Source organism: Podarcis melisellensis (genome assembly GCF_964234715.1).
Source record: "Podarcis melisellensis genome assembly, chromosome: 13".
NCBI classification, from domain to species: Eukaryota; Metazoa; Chordata; class Lepidosauria; order Squamata; family Lacertidae; genus Podarcis; species Podarcis melisellensis.
Window position 1 is genome coordinate 39,821,763 of NC_138545.1, and position 21,997 is coordinate 39,843,759.

Sequence of the window (21,997 nt, forward strand, 5' to 3'; positions counted from 1 at the left end):
GCTACAGCATCCCTTGGCAGGTGGCCCGCCAGCCAGCAAAAGAAAGCTCATCACTTCCTGAGTAGGCCGTCTGTTCCACTGGCAAAACAACTCATACCATTACGACGTTTCTCTTAACATGTAGCTGACATCTGCTCCCCAAAAGTTTCTACCCCTTGGTTCTGGGGGCCTGCCTTCTGAATCATACCTCTGTGCCCAACATCCCTTCCATGTTTTTCTTTCTGCACTGGTGAGGACCACACAACATATGCGTTGTTGTTGTTGTTTAGTTGTGTCCGACTCTTCGTGATCCCATGGACCAGAGCATGCCAGGCACTCCTGTCTTCCACTGCCTTCCGCAGTTTGGTCAGACTCATGTTCGTAGCTTCGAGAACACTGTCCAACCATCTCGTCCTCTGTTGTCCCCTTCTCCTTGTGCCCTCCATCTTTCCCAACATCAGGGGCTTTTCCAGGGAGTCTTCTCTTCTCTTGAGGTGGCCAAAGTATTGGAGCCTCAGCTTCAGGATCTGTCCTTCTAGTGAGCACTCAGGGCTGATTTCCTTAAGAATGGAGAGGTTTGATCTTCTTGCAGTCCATGGGACTCTCAAGAGTCTCCTCCAGCACCATAATTCAAAAGCATCAATTCTTCGGCGATCAGCCTTCTTTATGGTCCAGCTCTCACTTCCACACATCACTACTGGAAAACCATAGCTCTAACTATACGGACCTTTGTCGGCAAGGTGATGTCTTATGCATTCGTTATCTTTTAAGGGACAGGATGGTGTCACTGCCAGCTTCGCATCCACATCAGGGTTGCTGGCAGATCAAATCCTCAGCAACTTGATATGCATGTGTTCGAAAGCGAAACCTTTTATGGCAGGAAGATGAACATTCTGGCCAGTGCATCACACTACTCTTAGAAGGCAACCAAATACACAGCATGGATGCTTTTGGCTGCTGGGGGCAGGGGAACCGAACGATGGAAAAAGTGGATGGTGAACTTTGTGGAGGGGCGAGTAATAGACTTTTGAAAAGCCTGCTTTTGGAAAACAGTATCCCAGAAAAAGAACATGGGTAAGAAACACTTCTAGAAGGAGGCCTGAATATATCACACAGAGGCCACTACTGACAGCTCAGGGTGGCTTGTTTAGGGGTGGAAATCCCGTACTGTTCAGCTGGAGGCGATGAAAGGCTCACATTATAGCAGCTGTCCTGGACTGGGGCCACTTAATAACGTTGAACAGCATCTGTTATGAAAGCCCTTTCATGAGTGCACGGCCTTTGGAACACTTCAAATTAAGCAAATACCTCCAGAGTTGTTTGCTGTTCACACTGACCCAACAACCACCTTTGGCAAGTCAAGTAAGCCATGTTCAGCCATCAGAAAGCTTTAACTCGGATGCTATAGTTAATTTTTATTTCTTTTCTAGCATTTAACACAGTTGGGAGTAACCAACAGTTCCCCCATCCAGGCACACCACGTTTTACAGAAATCAACCGGCACTGAAATCCAGCTACCCTACAAGGGCAGGAAAGCAATATAGATATATATACAATTATATTGCCCTTTCGTGTTCCCGGAAAGAGGGTGTTTGCTTTTTAAGTAAGGGTAAATTGGCTACTGGATGTTTTATTTAAAACTCCTTTCGCTGACTCCTTTTGCAGAGCTGCTTCATTATTAATTACTCTCCAGCATCCGAAAGTTCAAGGCTTTAAAAGCCACTGGGTGGACAGCTATAAAAACAGAAGCTCATCACACATGCCCCTCCGCCCAAGGAAACAAGCAAACTGATACTCAATCTGCACACTAGTTTTACTTATCTGATGGATAGGGGTTTTTTAGAAGGCCGCATTCCAAGGGCTAACAGCAGATTTGAAATATTTTTTTGTTCCTCACCCCCTGCAAGTTGTAGCTCATTGGAGTCAGGACTCCCTCTCTCCAGACTTTTGGAGAGATCCTTTCTTCGGGGCATCATGTACTGTCCGAAATAGAAATACCTCAAGGAGTTTGGTGGTCCAGCAGAGATTTGCTAGACTGCTCCGCTCATGTTTGGAATCTAATTTCCATGCATGCAATCAGGAAGGAATGACATCCACTGATGCTTTCAGTTCTTATATTTTTATCTGCCTCCGTTCTTGTGCATTTCAACAGCTGTATGGCCAGTGGTGAGGGATGAAGAGAGTTGTAGACTAGCAACATTTGGAGGGCCACATGTTCCATATCTACCCCTGTGCTAAACTTTAGCAGGTGATGATGCCTATCTCATTGCCATGATAAGCATCACCTGATTATCCCTGTAGATCAAGCTGCTGTTAAATACACAAAAGACAGAGCAATTTTTCTTTTGGTCAGTAACCCTACTGGCTGGAAGCCCTACATTGGGATACCAATACCTAAAGGACCGCCTCTCTCCATATGAACCTACCTAGACCCTGCGGTCATCATCGGAGACCCTTCTTTGTGTGCCCCTGCCATGAGAGGCTCAAAAGATGGCAACACAACACAAGAATGTGCCTTTTCTGCAGTTGCTCCCTCTCCCCAGGGAGGCTTGTCGGGCACCTTCATTATACACCTTTAGGTGCCAGGCAAAAACATTCTTCTTTAACCAGACCTTTGGCTGAGTAACATCCATTTTAAATGTGCTTGTATTTTGTGTTTCTATTTTGTGTTTTTATGCGTTGAACCGCCCTGGGGTCTTCAGATGAAGGGTGGCATACAAATTTGATAAATAAAATTATAAATAAATACATCAGAGGTGTGGAACCTCAATTCCATGGGCCTAGTGAGGCATGGCATGGGTCCCAGTTAGGCACACAGCCGTTTTCCCCAAACTACACTCACCAGTCCCATTCCTGATGCCATATATGGGGTGGGCAGAGATGAATCTGACAGCAAACAGGGAGCCTTAAAGTACACTCCTGATTATTCCTTGGCAAGTGAAGCTTGCTGTCAGCACCATTCAGTTGATCAGTACTGACAGCAAACCTGCTGGGATCAAAAGCGGTGGAGTTCCTGTTGAGGAATCCTGTAGCATGGCCAATCCCTGCCCATAGCAGGCTTGTTGTCAGTACATAGAATTGTAGAGTTGGAAGAGACACTGCCGGTCATCTGATCCAACCTCTTGCAATACAGGAATCTCAACTAAAGCACCCATGGCAGATGGCCACCCAACCTCTGCTTAAAAACCTCCAATGTTTTACCGAAGCCGGCAATGCAAAATATCTTCCTCTGCAGGTATCGAAAAAAATGGGGGGAAAAAACAAAAAACTTTGGGTTACCTAACGTCACCAGGTGATTGACACCCACCTGTCAAAATGGACTGCCATCTGGAAAAGGTTTCTCATATCCACCATTACCACCCAGGCCAATTGTTATTTTGCTTTCCTCCACACCACCTGATTTAGCTCACCACTGTTGGTTTATAGATCACACAAAATCTCCCACTGACTCTCGGCAAGCAGCACTGTACCTACCTGATCTGGAGCATGCGAGACAGCAGGGGATGGAGAGGGGGAGCAGAGTCTGGACTGGTGAAATTCCTGAAGGAGAAGCCCTGTTGACTTGACTCAAAGGCCTGTCTAATCCACCATTTGTTTCCCACAATATCCAACCAAGATGCTTCCAAGAAGCTTACAACCAGGGATGCACAGTAGTCCTCTTTCTCTATTGCCCCTCTCCAACTAGTATTCAGTGGCATCCAGACTATAAGCAGTGCAGAGGGGAAAATTAGATACTCCATAAATTATAATATTGCCTCTTAGCCTGAAGCTTCTGTCTTCCAACTGAGTCACTAGAGATGGTCAACGAACCACAAAGCTGTGCCTACCCAAGGATCAAGAAGCAAGGAGTCAAGGAATCAAACGCAGCAAGGCAGGGAGCGTGTTGCTGTGGCAAAGAGCCGAAGGGAAATGCTGACCTTATATCCCTTCCCAGCTCTTGCCACCAGGGGCTGTGAGTTACCAATCAGCCTCACCTGTGAGGCCGCGCCTTGCCTCTTCAGAACAAACTTAGGAAGGCCCCAGTCCTGCAAATTCCTATTGGTCCCAGGGCCTGGGTCCTGCAAGCACACCTGACACTAAGCAACATGACATTGTGCAGTAATAGGACCTAAGCAGTATATGACATTGTGTAGGATTCTTGGTTGCATTCCTCTAATTCATATACAGCTTCCAGCTTTCAGTCTGAGAGCTCAACCACAGCATATTCTGTGACGTCACCAAAAATGGTGAGATGTAACATGTTGTTGTTGAGTTGTGTCTGATTCTTTGTGACCCCATGGACCAGAGCACGCCAGGCACTCCTGTTTTCCACTGCCTCCCGCAGTTTGGTCAAACTCAGGTCAATAGCTTTGAGAACACTCTCCAACCATCTTGTCCTCTGTCGTCCCCTTCTCCTTGTGCCCTCAATCTTTCCCAACATCAGGGTCTTTTCCAGGGAGTCTTCTCTTCTCATGAGGTGGCCAAAGTATTGGAGCCTCAGCTGTCCTTCCAGTGAGCACTCAGGGCTGATTTCCTTCAGAATGGATAGGTTTGATCTTCTTGCAGTCCATGTAACATGTAGCTTGTCTAAAAAATTTTTTGCATAAATATGTGTGCCCCCAAATCTGTACTATATAATATCTATTGGACAACTTAGACCTTCCCCAGAATTGTTAAATGCCATTCAGCATTTTCTGCTGGTTAAGTGCTATATAGTTCACTGAGCAGAGTGAAATAACATTCAGGGGGAAAAGTGAAAAGCTTTCATTCTGCTGGCAATTATAACTAAGATAATTATTACTTTTTAAGAACTCTTCCCTAGAAACAGGGAGTGCTCCTTTGCTGGGCAATCCTGTTTAAAAAAAATAAAAATCAATGCAATATGTTTTCTCCTCCTCTATAAATAATTACAGATGCTCTAATGGATCTCATACCTTAGCTGTCAAGATGCTGATAGCAGTGCTATAGCTGACTTATTTACAGAGGGGGAGATGACAGAGCCAGTATTTTGCTGCAATCACTACTTGTATGCAGCTTTGCTCTTTCAAAGTGCTCTCTGAACATCTTAAGCCTAGTCTGGATCCCTATTCCTTGTTTAATAAATTCCCAGAGAAAGTGAAGTTCTCTGTGAGCGATTCATTAACCAAAACGCAACACGAAGGCAACCTTTCTATAACATCCTTCAGTTTGCATGCCATTCTAAACCCAATATTGAAGGGTTTTGTAGACTTTAGTGGGAAGTGTTGTGTGTGAAAGAGGATGGGAGCAGGATAGGAAAGTCAGGAAAATTCACAGTAGTCTGCATATATGCCAGGGCTCTCCCCCCCCCCCCAGTTCCAGCACCTCTCGGGTGGGCTCCATTGCCATTCTAAGAGAACGAGGAAAGTGTTTGTGGTGAGTTCCGGCACCTCTTTTTCTATCAAAATAGCACTGGTATATGCTATACCTTTAAAGTATAGTCAAAGCACATTCTTTCTCTCAAATAATTCTGGACATTGTACTTTACCTCACACAGCAGGCCCAGCTCACCCATGAGGCAAGGTGAGGTGATCGCCTCAGGCGGCAGGATCCACGGAGGCAGCAGTCCCCAATGTGGATCTTTCTCTCTCCCCCACCCCTTGTTCCTGATGTAGATCTTCCTTTGCTGGTAGGGAGAAGGATGCTATTTTGGGATTTGCCTCAGGGGCTGGCCTTGCCTCTTCAACAAACTACAGTACTCAAAATTCTTTGAGGGAAAGAATGTGTGTATGGAGCCTGTAAGTCGCCATCTGGAGTCCCATATCAGATTTGGCTACCTCGATCCCGATCAAGAAGTTATGAAAGATCTGATTTGCTCAAAAGGACATGATGGAAGATGTCTCAGGGATCTAGGACAGTTGTCCCAGAACATGGGAGGCTTTCAGGGCTGGGAAGCAGAGTTCATGAATAGCAAACCTGGAACTAAAGTTAACTGGAAGGGAAAGTTTTTAACGTGGAAGGAAAGAGCATCAATCCAGTCACAGGGCCCCTTCAGACTGCCCCCCCCAACATGCCATGGACACAATAATAGTGATTAATTTATACTGGACCATCCTCAGGCCATTCCACTCTATTAGTTGTCCTGCAGTGCTCCCCCAGTATTATTGCATTATTCCACTCTTCCACTATAGCACAACAAAAGCGGGACACAGAACGAACCAGAACGTTTGTGTCTAAAATATTGCAGGATTTCAGGCAGGCGGTTACGGGGGACGCGTTGATCCAAAACAAAACAGTACGCCCAGTCCGAAACTTTTGCCGACACAAGCAGAGCTCATAGCAGGACTGTGCATAACCACCCCAATTCTGTGAGCACAAATAATAATGAATGGGCAATATAAAGGAGTATAGTAAAGAGCCAGTAAAGGCTCAGGACTGCAATACCTCAAGGACTGCCTCTTTCCATATGAACTTGCCTGGACCCTGAGATCATTATCTGAGGCCCTCCTTTGTGTGCCTCCTCCTCGAGAGGTGCAGAGGGTGTCAACACGAGAACGGGGCCTTCTCCGCAGTGGCTCCCCGCCTGTGGAATGCTCTCCCCAGGGAAGTTTGCCTGGCGCCTTCATTTAGGTGCCAGGCAAAAACGTTCCTTTTTAACCAGGCCTTTGGTTCATTTGTTTGACATTCTGTACCCTTTTAAAATGTGGCTCTTGGTGGGGAGGGGGGAGGTTAGTGGGCTATTGCTTTTATTCTGATTATATATGTTGTGGTCTTTTCTGTGAACTGCCCTGTGACCTCCAGGTATAGGGTGGTGTATAAACTCAATAAATATAATGAAGAAGAAGAAGAAGAAGAAGAAGAAGAAGAAGAAGAAGAAGAGGAGGAGGAGGAGGAGGAGGAGGAAGGAGGAGGAGGAGAGGAAGGAGGAGGAGGAGGAGGAGGAGGAGGAGGAGGAGAGGAAGGAGGAGGAGGAGGAGGAGGAGGAGAAGAAGAAGAAGGAGGAGGAGGAGGAGGAGGAGGAGGAGAGGAAGAGGAAGAAGAAGAAGGAGAAGGAGAAGAAGAGGAAGAAGGAGAAGGAGAAGAAGGAGGAGGAGGAGGAGGAGAGGAAGAAGAAGGAGGAGGAGGAGGAGGAGGAGAGGAAGAAGAAGGAGAAGGAGAAGAAGAAGAAGGAGGAGGAGAAGAAGGAGAAGGAGAAGAAGGAGAAGGAGGAGGAGTAGAAGAAGAAGATGTTACTTGGGCCTATGGTTTCCCACAGTGGCATAATGGTTCAGAGGAGAGCTCCAATAGGAAGGCTGGAATTAAAGTCTCCCTGCAGGTGGTAACTCCTGGGAAGAACTGAGCTCTCAGTTCCATATTGGGCAGCAACACAGAAGCTGCACTGGGTGACTGTAGAGGTAACGCTCCACTTTGCGAAGGCAAACCTCGCACCAGACATGCAACAGTATGTCAAGGAGCGTTGCGCCTGCTTTCCCTGACCTTTTGCCTTCTTGGCTAGAAAACAGGGTTTCCCCCCTGACCTTTTGTCCTTTCACAATTTGTTTGTTAGACATATCGCTCGGCTGGAGCATGACCAGGAATGTGGACGTAATCAAGTATCGGGGGGAACATCTGAGGGAAACACCTGTTGACATGTGTATTTGCTAATGCTGGAAATGTGCTTAGATGGAAATCTGTTAAGTTCAGGGTGGTTTCGCTACTCTTTCCAATTGTTGACTTCTGCTAATAAAAGGAGCCTCAGCAGAGCTAGCCAGCAGCTTGCTTGGAGCATGCTTGCCAGCGTGCTTCCGCACAGCTCACCTGCATCCAACCTCCTGTCGTCTCCATTATTCCTACAGGTGACAGTCTGGGGGTAGGCACTCTCTCGTCCCTCCCTGTGATTCTGTAAAATGATCTGAAGGCTCCAGGAGAAAGAACCACCACTCAGTAGTAGTAAGCATCGAGCAGGAGTGCTTCTTGCTTCTCATTAAGGTGAAGGGGCTCACCCAATGAAACTGCTTGGCAGCGAGTTCAGCTCAGTCAGGAGAAAGTTCTTCACGTAAACCATAAACGTATGGCCGCGAGTCAGCCTACGTTGCTTTAAACGCTCATGCACCCGACAACAAGTGTCTTATTAATACAACTGCCTGTAATAGCTAGCCATACTCAATGGCAGTCAGTTTTCTAAACAGCAGGGCAAGGTCATGGTGGCTGAGGTGCAGGCAAGGTGAGAGGAGTGTGATTCAGGAGCAACTGTCCAGGGAAAGGTGGAACAATAGAAAAGTGGCTTGGTGGATTGAATAGGGGTACTGCTCCGAGTACAGGGGATGGTATATAAGCAGATGTGTGTGGGAGGAAGGCCAAGAACATGAATGCAAAGACTTAGGAAGAGAGAATGAAGGCAGTGATGTAGCTTGAGGGCAATTAACTGGTAGAGGTCCCTTTCTACTTTGGGAGAAAACAGAAGCATGCTGCAAAGGCATGCTTTGGGATCATGTGCTTGCAATGGCCTCTTCCTCCTTGAAGATAGGAAGGGGATATCTATGAGCCCAGCTTTTACATGATCATTTCTTATTGAATGTATTAGTCATTTTTTCACAAAAAGGGACCCAAAAGCAATACACAAAGTGAAACGAGCATGACCACCAAGTATAAAAAAACCAGAGTAGAATAAAAACAGAGAAAGCAGATCTATAATGTATTTAAGAAGGGAGTTCTAACCAGGGCTTTTTTTTTTCAGCCAGAACTCAATGGAACTCCGTTCTAGCACCTGTCAGGTGGGTGCCATTGCCATTCTAAGAGAACAAGGGAGGCATTTGTGGTGAGTTCCGGCACCTCTTTTTCTAGAAAAATAACACTGGACCACATCCCACTTAAAAAAAAGAGGGTGGGGGGAGGCCACAAGTGCACCTAATAGCCTTCAGATAAAGGGTCAAAAGCTTGGGTAAATAGAAATGTTTTTGCCTCATGCCTGAAAACCAATAAAGATGCTGGCATGCCTTTCTGGCGCAAGCATGTATCAACTACTGAACAAACACCGTTCTTGTGTTACCACCCTCTGCAGCTCTCTCAGAAGGGGCACATAGAAAAGGAGCTCAGATTATGAATGCAGAGTCAAGGTTGGTTCATGTGGAAGAGGTATTTCCTTAAGGTATTAGCATCCTGAGCCCACAGAAGGCTTCATAGGTCAAAATCAGCACTTTGAATTAGGCAAGAAAACTAGCTGGTAGCCAGTTTAATCATGCCAGAAAATATTTTATATGCTTGGTCAACAATATGGCCTTTGAATTCTGCATCAGCTACATGTTCCGAACTGTCTTCAACAGCAGCCCCACATAGAACACATGGCAGCAATCTAGCACAGGCGTTGTCAGAGTGAAAACAACAAAAGTTAGAAATATGAGTTTGCAATATGGTTAGAGGGTTTTGTTTGTTTTTTTAATTGTCAAATGGGAAGTTTTATTATAGCTGCATGCAGCATAATAGATATTATTATCTTGATCTCTCTTTCTTGCCTTTGTACAATGCTAACAGAGAAACATTGGCTACTTTATCAACCTTGAAGTGGACACCAGCAATGTCACCAAGCCCTTTTCGACCAAACCCAGCAACCAGGACTTCATCGTTCTCCTCAGTGAAGTTCAGACAACCATCATTAGGAACAGAGGATGTTATTTTCTTTTTATTCTTGATGAGCTGAATTCGGACACACTACCTGGTGGCAGAATTTGGCTGCTTGGCTTCAACACCAAGGACAATTCCCAGGACAATTCCTTTGGCATGGGAAGCTCCCCCAAAAGGGTTGGCTTTCAAAGCAGTACCCAGATGGGCCTTCTTGTATTGTCTGTCATGTCGTTTCTGGTCTCGGCGATGACTGTGCAGCTTCCTGGCTGTCCAAATTCCAAGGCACTTGCCCATCTTCCTCCAGCTGCTGCTGCCAGCTCACCCGAAGGAACCCGAGATCTGCAACATGTTTAGCTGTTACACTTGACACAGGCTACCCAAACTGGGCCATAAAGATCTAGACTTAGGCAAAGAGGTTGCCTTAAACTGAGGTGCTAGGCAACCAGGCAAAATGCAGTGGAGGTTTAAGCACATTGAGGGGAAATGCTCAAATGCAAATGACTAGGGTTTGGATTAACAAAAAAGCTCAGAGACAGATTAGGGAAATGAGAAAGACAGAAATAGGAAAGAGGTGCTAATAATTACCAGTCCAGAAGAAGGGAGAGTAAAAACAAGCAGTTTCCTGAGTTTCAACGTGACCCATGTAGCTGAGTCTTGGAGGTTATGAGAGCAAAGGCTAGGCATGAAATATGTGGGTGTCTGATAACAAGATGCTTGCATTTTTTAACATGCATGAACATTCAGGAAAGGGACTCCCATCTTCAAGTGATGATTGGGTGGCAGAATATAGGGCGGCCTTCACTGGTCACTTCAGCTAAGTCCAATCACCCCTGAGTTCTGCGGAAAGTTCAAAAACAGATACAAGCTCCCTTTTTGGGTAACCCAGACTTGTGCTTTCCACATTAAATTTCAACCGAAGAATAACAAGCATGGATGAGAAGTAGGGAATGGAGGCAAGGGTATGGCTCTAGATAAGCGGCAGAAGAGTTTGGCTCCTGCAGACATCAACAAGGTCGGAGCAGTGTGGAGTAGACTTCTGGAGGATTCCAGAACAACTTAAAGAAGTGGAACAGTCCTCCAAGTGAAAAACTGAACAAAACAGAACTGAGAGCGCAGTTGTAGAAAGCAAACTTCCTGAACTTTCTTCCAACTTTTCCTGAACTTAATCAGGCTTTTGCACTTAAGTTATCCCATCTCGCTGTGCACATGTGTTATTGTGGGGAAAAATTCTCCGTACAGTTGCTACTATGGAGAGTAGATTTTGCAGGAACCACTAGGGCTTCCCATGGAACAATACTTCACTGCGACCAGTGTCACTTTCTCCGATTCCCTCGCAAATACAGCCACACATTGCTCAAAGCAAAACCGAAATAAGCGCTTAGTTAGAACCATAGAATTATAGAGTTGGAAGAAACTCGGGATCATTTAGCTCAACCCCCTGCAATGTACAAATCACAACTGAAGCATCCGTAACAGATGACCATCCAACCTCTACTTAAAAACTTTCAATGAAGGAGAGTCCCCTACTTTCCAAGGGAGTCTGTTCCACTGTCAAACAGCTCTTACAGCCAGAAAGTTCTTGCTGATGTTTAGTCAAAATCTCCTTTCTTGTAACTTGAATCCATTGGTTCAGGTCCTACCCGCTGGAGCAGGAGAAAACAAGCTTGCTCTATCTCCTGGGACATATGCAGAGTTCCAGTTGAACTGAACTGTTAGCACCAGTCCTCAGCAGCTAAGCACCACTTCCTGAATTTCAGAGTCAGAAGACATAGCAATCAATTACATACCGCCTGTAGAAAGAGCACTGCAAGAATAATTAAGGGACAAAGGTGCAAAATGGGGTAAAATGGTAGGGCTCAGGAGTTTACTCGCGAAGACATTTGTAGGTAGGTAGGTTAAACCACAGAGCCTAGGACTTGCCGATCAGAAGGACGGCGGTTTGAATCCCCGCGATGGGGTGAGCTCCCATTGCTGGGTCCCTGCTCCTGCCAACGTAGCATTTTGAAAGCAATCAAAGTGCAAGTAGATAAATAGGTACCACTCCGGTGGGAAGGTAAACGGCATTCCGTGTGCTGCTCTGGTTCGCCAGAAGCGGTTTAGTCATGCTGGCCACATGACACAGAAGCTGTACGCCATCTCCCTCAGCCAATAAAACGTGATGAGCACTGCAACCCCAGAGTCGGCCACGACTGGATCTAATGGTCAGGGGTCCCTTTACCTTTTTACCTAGGTACAGACAGTGTCTAACCATTTCAGTCCTGCTTCAAACAGCAGCTGGGACACCTGCTTTGAAAGATCTATTTGTGAATGAGCGCCCAACCTGCCATTTCAAATGCAAAGAGTACAAAAAGCAGGATCGTGTCTCTATTTTTTAAAAAAATAAATGATATTTAACTTTGCCATATTCCCAAATTAATCACACGCAGTGGTTGATGAAGACAGCTAAAAACCAATTACAAAGACTGACCCAGAATTCAAGCTTTATTTAGAAGCTGAATAACTGTTGATACGGATTTAGATCTTGATAATGGCAAAAGAATTAAGGGCATACTTTAAGGCAATGGGTAATGCCTCTTCAGCCATGCCACTTGTGATAATCAGAACTCTAATTTTGCTTTGGATTGCTTCACACGTGATTTAAAAAAAACACCTGTACACCTAAAAATGTTACTTTTAAAATACTTTATAACTGTTTCTATAGAAAGATAGGCATATATATATATATATATATATATATATATATATATATATATATATGCATTTTGTGTGTCTGTGTGAAAACGAAGGGGAAAACATATTTATAAATACAGATATTTTATAAGCATTAACTTAGAAAGAAGATAAACATGTATTTGTCAAGCACTGTTGTCTGAAACTGCAAACAGAGTAAGTGCCATTTTCATTTTGGCGATGTGTTTTTGTTAATAATAATAAAAAAGTTTGTATCCAAATTTGTTTCCCTTGTTTTTCCTTGCCAATTTTCCATACTGTTCTATGTTTGAAATGTATCCATTAATTACAAGTATTTTTTTTGTTGGAAAAAAAGTGAAAACGTTAAGTGCGCATGTGATAAATATTTCCTTGCAGACACATGGCTAGGACTGGCCTGGTGGTAAACATATGTATGCCACAGCATAATGTAAGAGTTAGTTCATACACTCTTTTTCTCCAAACAGTATATTCAGGATGGCTTCATCTTATTAGATGTGTCATACCCAATGTCCAATAAAGCATGTGTCCAACACATACAGGCTTAAATACTAGCTTAGCAACAGTAGCTCGTGCCACCTGGCACACACGTAATTATTTGCAGCTGTTAATTTTATTGTTTAAGGAAATCCCTGCCAAGATAAGGCTGTTAGGCTGTGTGTGTGGCTTTCTTAAATTAGGTTCCAGTTTGGTGTGTAGATTAAGAGGTGGTTATGGGACACCAGTTGGAAAAGTGGCAGCATGAACAAAAGCAGAACTCGGTGCTAAAGATCCCAAATCCCACCAAAATGGTGCCATTCGTTCTTCCAGAAGACAGCTTTCTCCAGAAACTGTCCTGCTTTGACACACTGCATCAGCATGCTGGAGACTCACAAGTGAGGAAATAGGCACATATATCATTATGAAAGGGATGGAGGCAGCCTTGTTATTTCGTAAATAGACCCGCGTCTGTTCCAGGGAAAGCTTTTAAAAGAGAGAGAGAGAGGAAAATGATGCAGTTTTTCATTGTGGTGGAATGGGGAAGATCCAACTATGGAAGACATCTGGTGCCTGTGCCATCAGTTTTGCAGTTTTAAAAATGTCTTCTATAAAAGGGGAGGGGAGAAGACTAATGCATGAGAGAAAGTGCAAGACTGAGAGCTGAACAGTGTAAAATTCCCAGACATGTACACAATGCACTTCCTGATGTCCACAATGGAGCAATGATAATTTACATTGCATTTTTAGTCTATTAATCACATCAAATATTGCAAAGAAGTACATTAAGTGAATACACATTGGATATGGATGACATGTTGGGAACAATGTACAAAACATCCACACTCTGTGTGCATAGAAAGCACTTGAAAATTCTGTGCAGACACAGCCTAAGTCTGTCATACAGCTTAGGTAGCCGAGACCCATCCCACTGGTTCAAAACCTGCTCTAACTTCTCTTCCTATATTATGTCCGACTTCACCCTGGTAGGTCAGTTGTGCCAACTCCCACATCAATTGTGGATACACCATTAGCATGGGAGGAAAAAGCAATAGTCACATAAACCCACCCACACCTGCTGCAAGTCCCCATTATGTCAAAGAGCAGGCCAGCAGTAAATCACACTGAGCAAGTTGGAGTTAGCTCTTCATAAGCAAAACTAGGATCTGCACCGGACTGTCGGGCCTAATGAGCACAGCAACTCTCCTCTGGCAGGTCTTGCCACCATGAAGCAGTTGTGGAGATTCCCCACAACTGCCTAAGTCCCCTCCTCTCCAGGGTTTCCCCCCAATTCTTTGGAGACTGTGCCTGCATGAAGCTAATTTCTCCTCCACCCTCTTCATGCCTCTCCTGGTACTGGAAGAGCAACGGAGAGAGAGCTTGTTGTGGCAGCAGAAGGAGACACCCCTGACTCTTCAACAGCCTGACTCCCCTCCGCCTCTTGAAGTCCTTCCTCTCCAGCTTCAGCTTCTGCCTCTGAGTATAGACTTCTCTCTGCCACAGGAAAAGTTAGCACATATAGTGGTACCTCGGGTTACATACGCTTCAGGTTACAGACTCCGCTAACCCAGAAATAGTACCTCGGGTTAGGAACTTTGCTTCAGGATGAGAACAGAAATCGCACTCCGGCGGCATGGCAGCAGCAGGAGGCCCCATTAGCTAAAGAGGTGCTTCAAGTGAAGAACAGTTTCAGGTTAAGAACAGACCTCCGGAATGAATTAAGTACTTAACCTGAGGTACCACTGTAGTTTCTGCGCCTTGAGCCTCCAGACTCAAGTGCCTAACACCAAACTGCATTCCAACAAGTGGTGTGCCACTCCTATGGAGCGCTGCATGTTTCATCGCTGTAGATTTCAGCACATTTTCACACCATTCCTCTGCCATAGCTGAAGTTGTAGCCTCGTAAGACCAAAGCACTATTGCCCATTTGGAGGTTGGGCAACAAAAATTTAATGGGGCTGAGGGACAGCTTAATGGTTGGTCAAAGTGTCCGGATAAGCACATCCTTTTGTTAGGTAAACTACAGGTGTTACGTTGCCATGGTAACTGGATGTTTAGACAGTTGCTTCTCAAATAGAGGGCCATTTGGGGGAATGTTCTGTGTAGAAAGGGAAAAAACAACAACTATTCACAGAAGAGGCCACACCTTCCCCACGCCCAGCTAAGGATGAAGAAATCCTGGTGTCTGCTATTTGAAGAAAAGTGATGCAGTTTGTGATTAGATATGGAGACAGGCACAGGGAAAGCGACTGAGCTAGAGCTCTGTAAGTGTCTTCAGGTACTAGCTGTCTCCCCGGAGATCTGATGCAGGAGCAATGGACTTTGGCTGTCTTTTTGGAGTACAGCATTTAAAGCTTTGTGTCCACCCATTGCTATTTTTCTAGAAAAAGAGGTGCCAGAACTCACCATAAACACCTCCCTCGTTCTCTTAGAATGGCAATGGTGCCCACCTGAGAGGTGCTGGAACTGAGTTATGGCAAGTTCCAGCTGGGGGGAAAAGACCCAAGTCCACCTATGTTCAAACTGTGTGTTTGCCAATAAATTGGTTACTACAAAACACTGAAAAGCCTCCACTTGCTGTTTTTGAAAGGAAACCAAACACGGGGTAAGCAAGCACCATAGGAGCCAGCTCCCCAATAAAATATTTGAGATGGCCGCCCCCCAAAGTTGGTGGGTGTTGCCATTCAAATGGTTTGCTTGTGCCACGACTTGTGATGGATTATTCAGGGTAGGGCTTACCTGCCCCCCCCCCCCGCTATACAGTGGTACCTCTGGTTACGTACTTAATTCTTTCCGGAGGTCCATTCTTAACCTGAAACTGTTCTTAACCTGAAGCACCACTTTAGCTAATGGGACCTCCTGCTGCTGCCATGCCGCCGGAGAACGATTTCTGTTCTCTTCCTGAAGCAAAGTTCTTAACCTGAGGTACTATTTCTGGGTTAGCGGAGTCTGTAACCTGAAGCATATGTAGCCTGAAGCGTATGTAACCTGAGGTACCACTGTTTTTTGATTCAAGTTGGCACCCCTGGCAAGACCTGCCACTGCTCAGAAAAGAATGGCGAGTCCAACAGTTTTAACTTCTTGATTACTCAAAACACACACACACACAAACCCCAGACCTTGTGAAGCAGCTATTATACCTGCTTATCAATAGTCCCTGGAGATTTGGTATATAGCTAAAAATGCGGCCCTGTGTCTTTGAGAGCAGCCTGACACATACAAATGAAGCCAATAAATGTTTTTCCCATCACTTTCCCACCGTGCTGCCAGAAAAAAAGCTTAGCTGTGTCTTTTTCTCTTCCCAATGAAATCTCCCACCAGGCAGCGATCCATTCCTTTTGGTCTCTCTCTCTTCCCTCTAGCACTGGGTGCCTGGACATTGCCAAGGAGCTAAAGTCAGCTGCTCTCGCTGCCACTAAGCCTCTAATTGCTCATTGAGTCATATGCTTCAGTGAAAGTGAACGTTGTCAGGGACTTAATGACCTTTGCAATTTCCGTGGAGATCGGAAAGCAATATAAACTCATCACGACCAGATTAACCAGAGAGGAAGCTGGGGACACCCGCGTGTTCAAGGCAGCAGGTAAGGGAGACAGCACCCCCCCCCAATTCCGTTTAGCGGACTCAATAAGCGCCACCAAACAGCTTGTCTGTAGCAGTGCCGTAATCACAGCTCTGAAGCAGATGCATTGGTAACTATTGTGCAAAGGGGCAGTCGATCGATACCTGGATGAGAAAAACTCACTTCAGTATGCCACACGGCATCTGGCGTAAAGGACTGTGGGAACTTCATCTTTCATTCGAGATGGTGATGGTTAAGAGATCAGTCATAAACTGGGCCGTTACCCTGTTAGAGGCAATGGTTAGTCAATTAATTGTACGTAGAACTTCACTATATTACCCGGTTAAATCTCCATACATGAATCATAGTTTTGAAGGGGTAAAATGATTATTTTACCATCTTTCTTCTTTTGCTTTTTTTGGGTGTGTGTGTGTGTGTGTGTTTTATATTCTTTATTAAAAAATAAAAAAGTACATTACAAGTCCACAGAGCAAGATAGGGACATCTCTTACCAAACCCTCCAACCTTTCTCTGATGAAAATAGGGATGGCCTATTGAGGAAAAGGGACACGGGTGGCACTGTGGGTTAAACCACAGAGCCTAGGGCTTGCCGATCAGAAGGGGATTTGGCGTCGTGGGGATTCGGCGGTTCGAATCCCCGCAATGGGGTGAGCTCCCGTTGCTCGGTCCCTGCTCCTGCCAACCTAGCAGTTTGAAAGCACGTCAAAGTGCAAGTAGATAAATAGGTACCATTCCGGCGGGAAGGTAAACAGCGTTTCCGTGTGCTGCTCTGGTTCACCAGAAGCACCTTAGTCATGCTGGCCACATGACCCGGAAACTGTATGCCGGCACCCTCGGCCAATAAAACGTGATGAGCACTGCAACCCCAGAGTCGGCCACGACTGGATCTAATGGTCAGGGGTCCCTTTACCTTTTTACCTAGGTACAGACAGTGTACCTTAGTCATGCTGGCCACATGACCCGGAAACTGTATGCCGGCACCCTCGGCCAATAAAACGTGATGAGCGCCACAACCCCAGAGTCGGTCACGACTGGAACTAATGGTCAGGGGTCCCTTTTACCTTTATTGAGGAAAAGCAGGACATTACAGTATCAAACCAGAAAACGGGACAACTTATATAAATCTGGGACTGTCCCTGGAAAATAGGGACCCTTGGCGGGTCTGCACTCACATTCTTTCTCCTGGGTTAAGTGTTTTTACGTGGAAAACGCCGCTTGAAGTTAGAGCTTTCCGAGAAAGTCACCAAATGGCTGCTATCTACTAGGGGCATTTTGCTTTAGCGGTCCAGCAATGGAGATACATATATTTTCCCCTGAATACTGAATGGCTGTGTGATTTTAATTATGTTCCTTCTTTACCCAACGGAGTTCCACAGATGGTGGAAGCCACCGAGATCTTGTCTTTCTGACATTATATTTGCAACCACCTAAGACACACTCATCAGCTGACCACAGGAAGCCTCTACTGATGGTTCTGAGGGGAAGAGTTGAACTTGGAGGCTGTTGTTGCTAAGGGCATCAAGGCTCTGAATGAGCAAACCTTCAAATCCACGATTACTCACCCACACGTTGGAGACAAACCAATTGCTTCCGCTAACCCTGTGGTTTGTGTGGGTGTTTTGTTTTCATGAAAGCGCAAGTCGTCTAGCTGCTTTTGCCATCCCCGAAGCACAGTTTCCCAAGGCAGGTGATTTGTAAGGCAGCTACTTACACTAGCGTAGGATTTGATATAGATGCCTAGTATATACTAGGATTGCTTATCTATACACTGATCAATGTACATGATCCACTGCCGAGTAACACAAAAGAAAGACACCTGGGGAACTTCCAACCTAAGCTTTGATGGAAGCAGAAGTAGGAAGAGGCAAAACTGACACAGGATAAGTGTGATCAAATGCAGTTTGTGCGTACTTAGGCCTTGTTGTTGGGGATGTGTTAAGTAGCTATACACCAAAGCTTGCTTTTCATTGAGGCGGGAAATCCTTGTTGAGGCTGTGCCATTTCACACTGGGTTGTAGCTTGTGCAGCTGAACCCTCCTCCATACCAAAAATAATAAAAATCTTCTGAACAAAAGAATTACAAGGGCTACTGGCCTGATCATATTTGGTTAGTGTTATTGTCAGAGCTGCCTCTAGGTCCCAGCTCACAGAGGACCAACGCTAGTCAGTAATAATGTACAAAAGTCTTTATTGAAGTTCAGTTTCCATTTCCAAGCCGCAGCGTGCAGCTCTACGTCTTAGAACCTAGATCGGCGAAGCTCCGTCTGAGTCTCCACCCCCTGTGCACCAATTTAAGACTCTAGCCTTACTCCACCTCTTCCGTCTCTCCTTTCTCCTCTGGGTCCTTCTGCCCCCCTGGGTCTCCTCCTTTCTGGACTCTTCTGACGCCGACCCCCCTGACTCCTGTCCCTCCTTTCGGCGGGCTTTAGGACCTGGCTCCCTATCCGGGCTACCGACTGTGCCGCTCGCCTGTACATTTGAACTTGGCGCGCGCGCCCAGCCTCCAACCTTCCTCTTGACCGTTTCCCCGCTCTCCGATGGAGGCGTGGCCAATCCTGACTCATCTCCTCCCACTGTTGGTGAGCAGCCTGATCCCGATACCTGGGACTCCTCCCCCCTACTGCGCTCTGGTGGGGAAGCTGGTCCTGATTTCCAACTGCTGCTCTCTGAGTCCCTCTGGCCCCTTCTTCCTGGGGTGTCCCCCTAGGCACCCCCCTTGCTCTGACCATGGGAGCCCCTTTCTGTGAATCTTCCGATTCGCTGGAAAGACTCAGAGACCTCAGACCACTGTCATCGCTTACGTTTCCTTCGGATTCCTCCCCCTCGCTCTCCATTTCCTCCCTTTCTTGTGCCTCTGCTCCTGAGCCCCTGACAGTTATGTACTAAGTTGAATAGGATCCAAACTGCAACAGTCTGATTGGTCCTAGAACAATAGGATCCAAACTGCAGCAGTCTGAGTGGTCCTAGAACAATAGGATTCAGAATGCAGCAGTCTGATTGGTCCTAGAACAATGCAGCAGTATGATTGGTTGGCAGGAGCCACCCAATCCAGCTCCAGATAGAAGTGAATCCACAACCTGATTGGCCTACAGGAGAATTCCGGAATTAGCCAATCACGTGCAGCCCATTGTGTAAATAATGTATATAAAGCAGATACTTTGAGGGGACTTTCATTCCCTCCTTACCACTATGAGCTGAATAAAGAGCATGAAATCCACTCTCGCCTCTGAGTATATTTCAGTTAGAAAGCTCAGTAGAGTTCAAGGAGAATGAAAATAAAATAAAGGCATGACACAGACAGCCGAGAGTTAAGGATTAGCACACTTTGACCCTAAGCAGATTTCTTAGTCAGGATAACCGCAAAATTAAAAACGTGTACTAATGAGGAGAGGCTCACATTCCAGCACCTGACAAACCTAGTGATTCTGCCTAGTGTTATTTTTCTGTGAAAAGAGGTGCCAGAACTCACTATGAACAGGTTCTCTTAGAATAGCAATGGTGCCCACCTGAGAGGTTCCGGCATGTTCCGGATGAAAAAAAAGGCCTGATTACACCACAACCAGTTCACCAAAAGCTGACACTCCTGTGAGACTAAATAGTCTATGAGGCCACCATCACTTAGAAACTGATGTGTAATGCCGTCTTACACATCTCAGATAAGCGCAAAGACTTTCACATGTTTGACGCTTGTCTTATTACAATGCCCCTCAGTTTTCCTGAGCTGTTTGGTACAGGCTGATTTATTTATTTTTAATGAAAGTCATGGGGACACAATGCATGTGGCAGTCACCTTCAAACTAGTCTCAGGGCCTTTGCTAGGTAATGGATGGCCCTGGGGAAAATTTTGACAAAAGCAGACAATCACTTTCTCTTTCCTTGAGGCAAACATACCAGGGAAAGCAAGGCCAGGGATGTGCCATTAGTATTCAGGAAAGCTTCTAGAAGGTGACAAGAGCAGTTAAAAAACACACAAAAAACCAACAACCTTCCAAAACACAACCAAGGGCCTCAAAAAAATATGTGATCTTCCCTAAATAGCACAACTGATGCAACCAATACGGGATGAGAAAACTGCCGTTTCAGTCCACGTCAGAGAAAACAAAACTTCTGCCTAGATGGTTATAATCATACCTGTTATTTTATACGAGATAAAATGCAAACACTATGCATAACTGTCAACTTACAGATTTGAAAATAAGGGACCGGCAGCCTCGAAAATAAGGGATCAGCAGCCAATATAAGGGATTTTAGCCAACCAGCTGAAATTCAAAGTTAAAAGGGACCCGATAATTTTGGAGAGCAGCGCCGGTTTTTAGCCCTTCGTTTCCAGAGGTTGCTGCTCAAGACACCAGCTGATGAAACATTGCAATTAAATAACTACAAGCAGCAACCACTTTTTGCGCAAAACGAAGTCCAAGCTACGAAGAACTGCTGCAGTTCTGTATCTTTTCTCTCGTGCTCCATCTACAGCTCTCAATTCCATTAGGTGGGGTGGGAGGAAGGGGGGGAATAGCGCCCAAAGTAAACAGATCAGACCATCTATGCTAGTCTACCACTACAAATATAAGGGAGAAGTGCTTGCGGGCCTTCCTCCGCTTTCTCCCTCTATGGTTAGCCCTTGGAACACCTGCCTGCGCCTCCTCCTCCTCCTCTCTCTGAACTGCTTTCTCTATGGTTGCCCTTGCTCTCCTCTCAAGGCTCATCAGCAATTCATAGGCTGTGCCAGGCTGCCCATCTCATCCGGGTCCTTCAGCGGCACAGCCGCAGTACGGCCTAGCGGGAGCAGTGGCGGCGGTGACGGGCAGAGGAGAGGCCCCAGGCAGAGACGCTCAGTTTGGCTGCCGTGAGGAGGATGGCGGCAGAAGGGCCCAAGGCTCCCGCCAGTCCCGGCGGGGAGGGGCTCCTTGGGGCTGAGGCTGGTGAGAGGACACCGGAGGGGGGCGGGCCAGGCAGCCAAGCAACACAGTTGGAGCCTCCCTCCTCCCTGGCCGGCAGGGAGGGAGGGAGGGAGAAGAGCTGCTTCCTTTGAAACCTGGGAAATTTAAGGGACATCATCAATAAGGGACAGCAGCGGGACACGGCGCTGGGATAAGGGAGTTTCCCGCCAAATAAGGGACGGTTGACAGCTATGCACTATGAGGTTATAATGATAAAGGTACATGCCCGATGACAAATATATTCATGAAAAGAAAAAAATGACACCTACCTCTTAGCTCTCTTAATGTTTATGTGAGGAACAAAACAAAGAACTCAGGAGTAAAAAATAACAACCCCCCAATAAGATTTATGTTGACAGCTGCCAAATTAACTTAAATGGTGCAAATACAGAACATTGGTAATCCAAACTGCGGGTTTTTTGGCAAGGGTTGGAAAGGGGACACGCAAAAAATAACAGTGGCCAAAGGAAAATAAAAAAGTACCGTCACTAATTTTATTTTATTATACACATACAAAGGCAGTGAGGTTACAGAGAACCAGGCAGAGGGTCTTCTTGGTAGCGGCACCCACCCATGGAACGCCCTCCCATAAGTTGTCAAGGAAATAAAAAACTATCTGACTTCTAGAAGACACCTGAAGGCAGCCCTGTTTAGGGAAGTTTTTTTAATGTTTGATGGTTTATCGTGCTTTTAACATTCTGTTGGGAGCTCCCCAGAGTGGCTGGGGAAACCCAGCCAGGTGGGCAGGGTATAAATAATAAATTATTATTAAATCAT

The 21,997-nt window shown here is 45.8% G+C and overlaps 2 long non-coding RNA genes and 1 pseudogene across 3 annotated transcripts in view; 1 reads left to right on the plus strand and 2 right to left on the minus strand.

Moving 5' to 3' along the window:
* The window catches only part of LOC309354443, a 609,149-nt gene that overhangs the window by 338,025 nt on the left and 249,127 nt on the right, over positions 1 to 21,997 (plus strand). The window lies entirely within an intron of this gene.
* Positions 894 to 20,292, minus strand: LOC309354429. Its single transcript, XR_014162290.1, has 4 exons — positions 20,175 to 20,292; positions 16,446 to 16,547; positions 3,454 to 3,682; positions 894 to 2,289 (listed from the first exon to the last, which is right to left on the minus strand). It is a non-coding gene; the product is annotated as an uncharacterized lncRNA (long non-coding RNA).
* On the minus strand, positions 9,385 to 9,855 carry LOC309356150 (small ribosomal subunit protein uS12 pseudogene; annotated as a pseudogene). The gene has a single exon. The product of its transcript is annotated as a small ribosomal subunit protein uS12 pseudogene (transcript).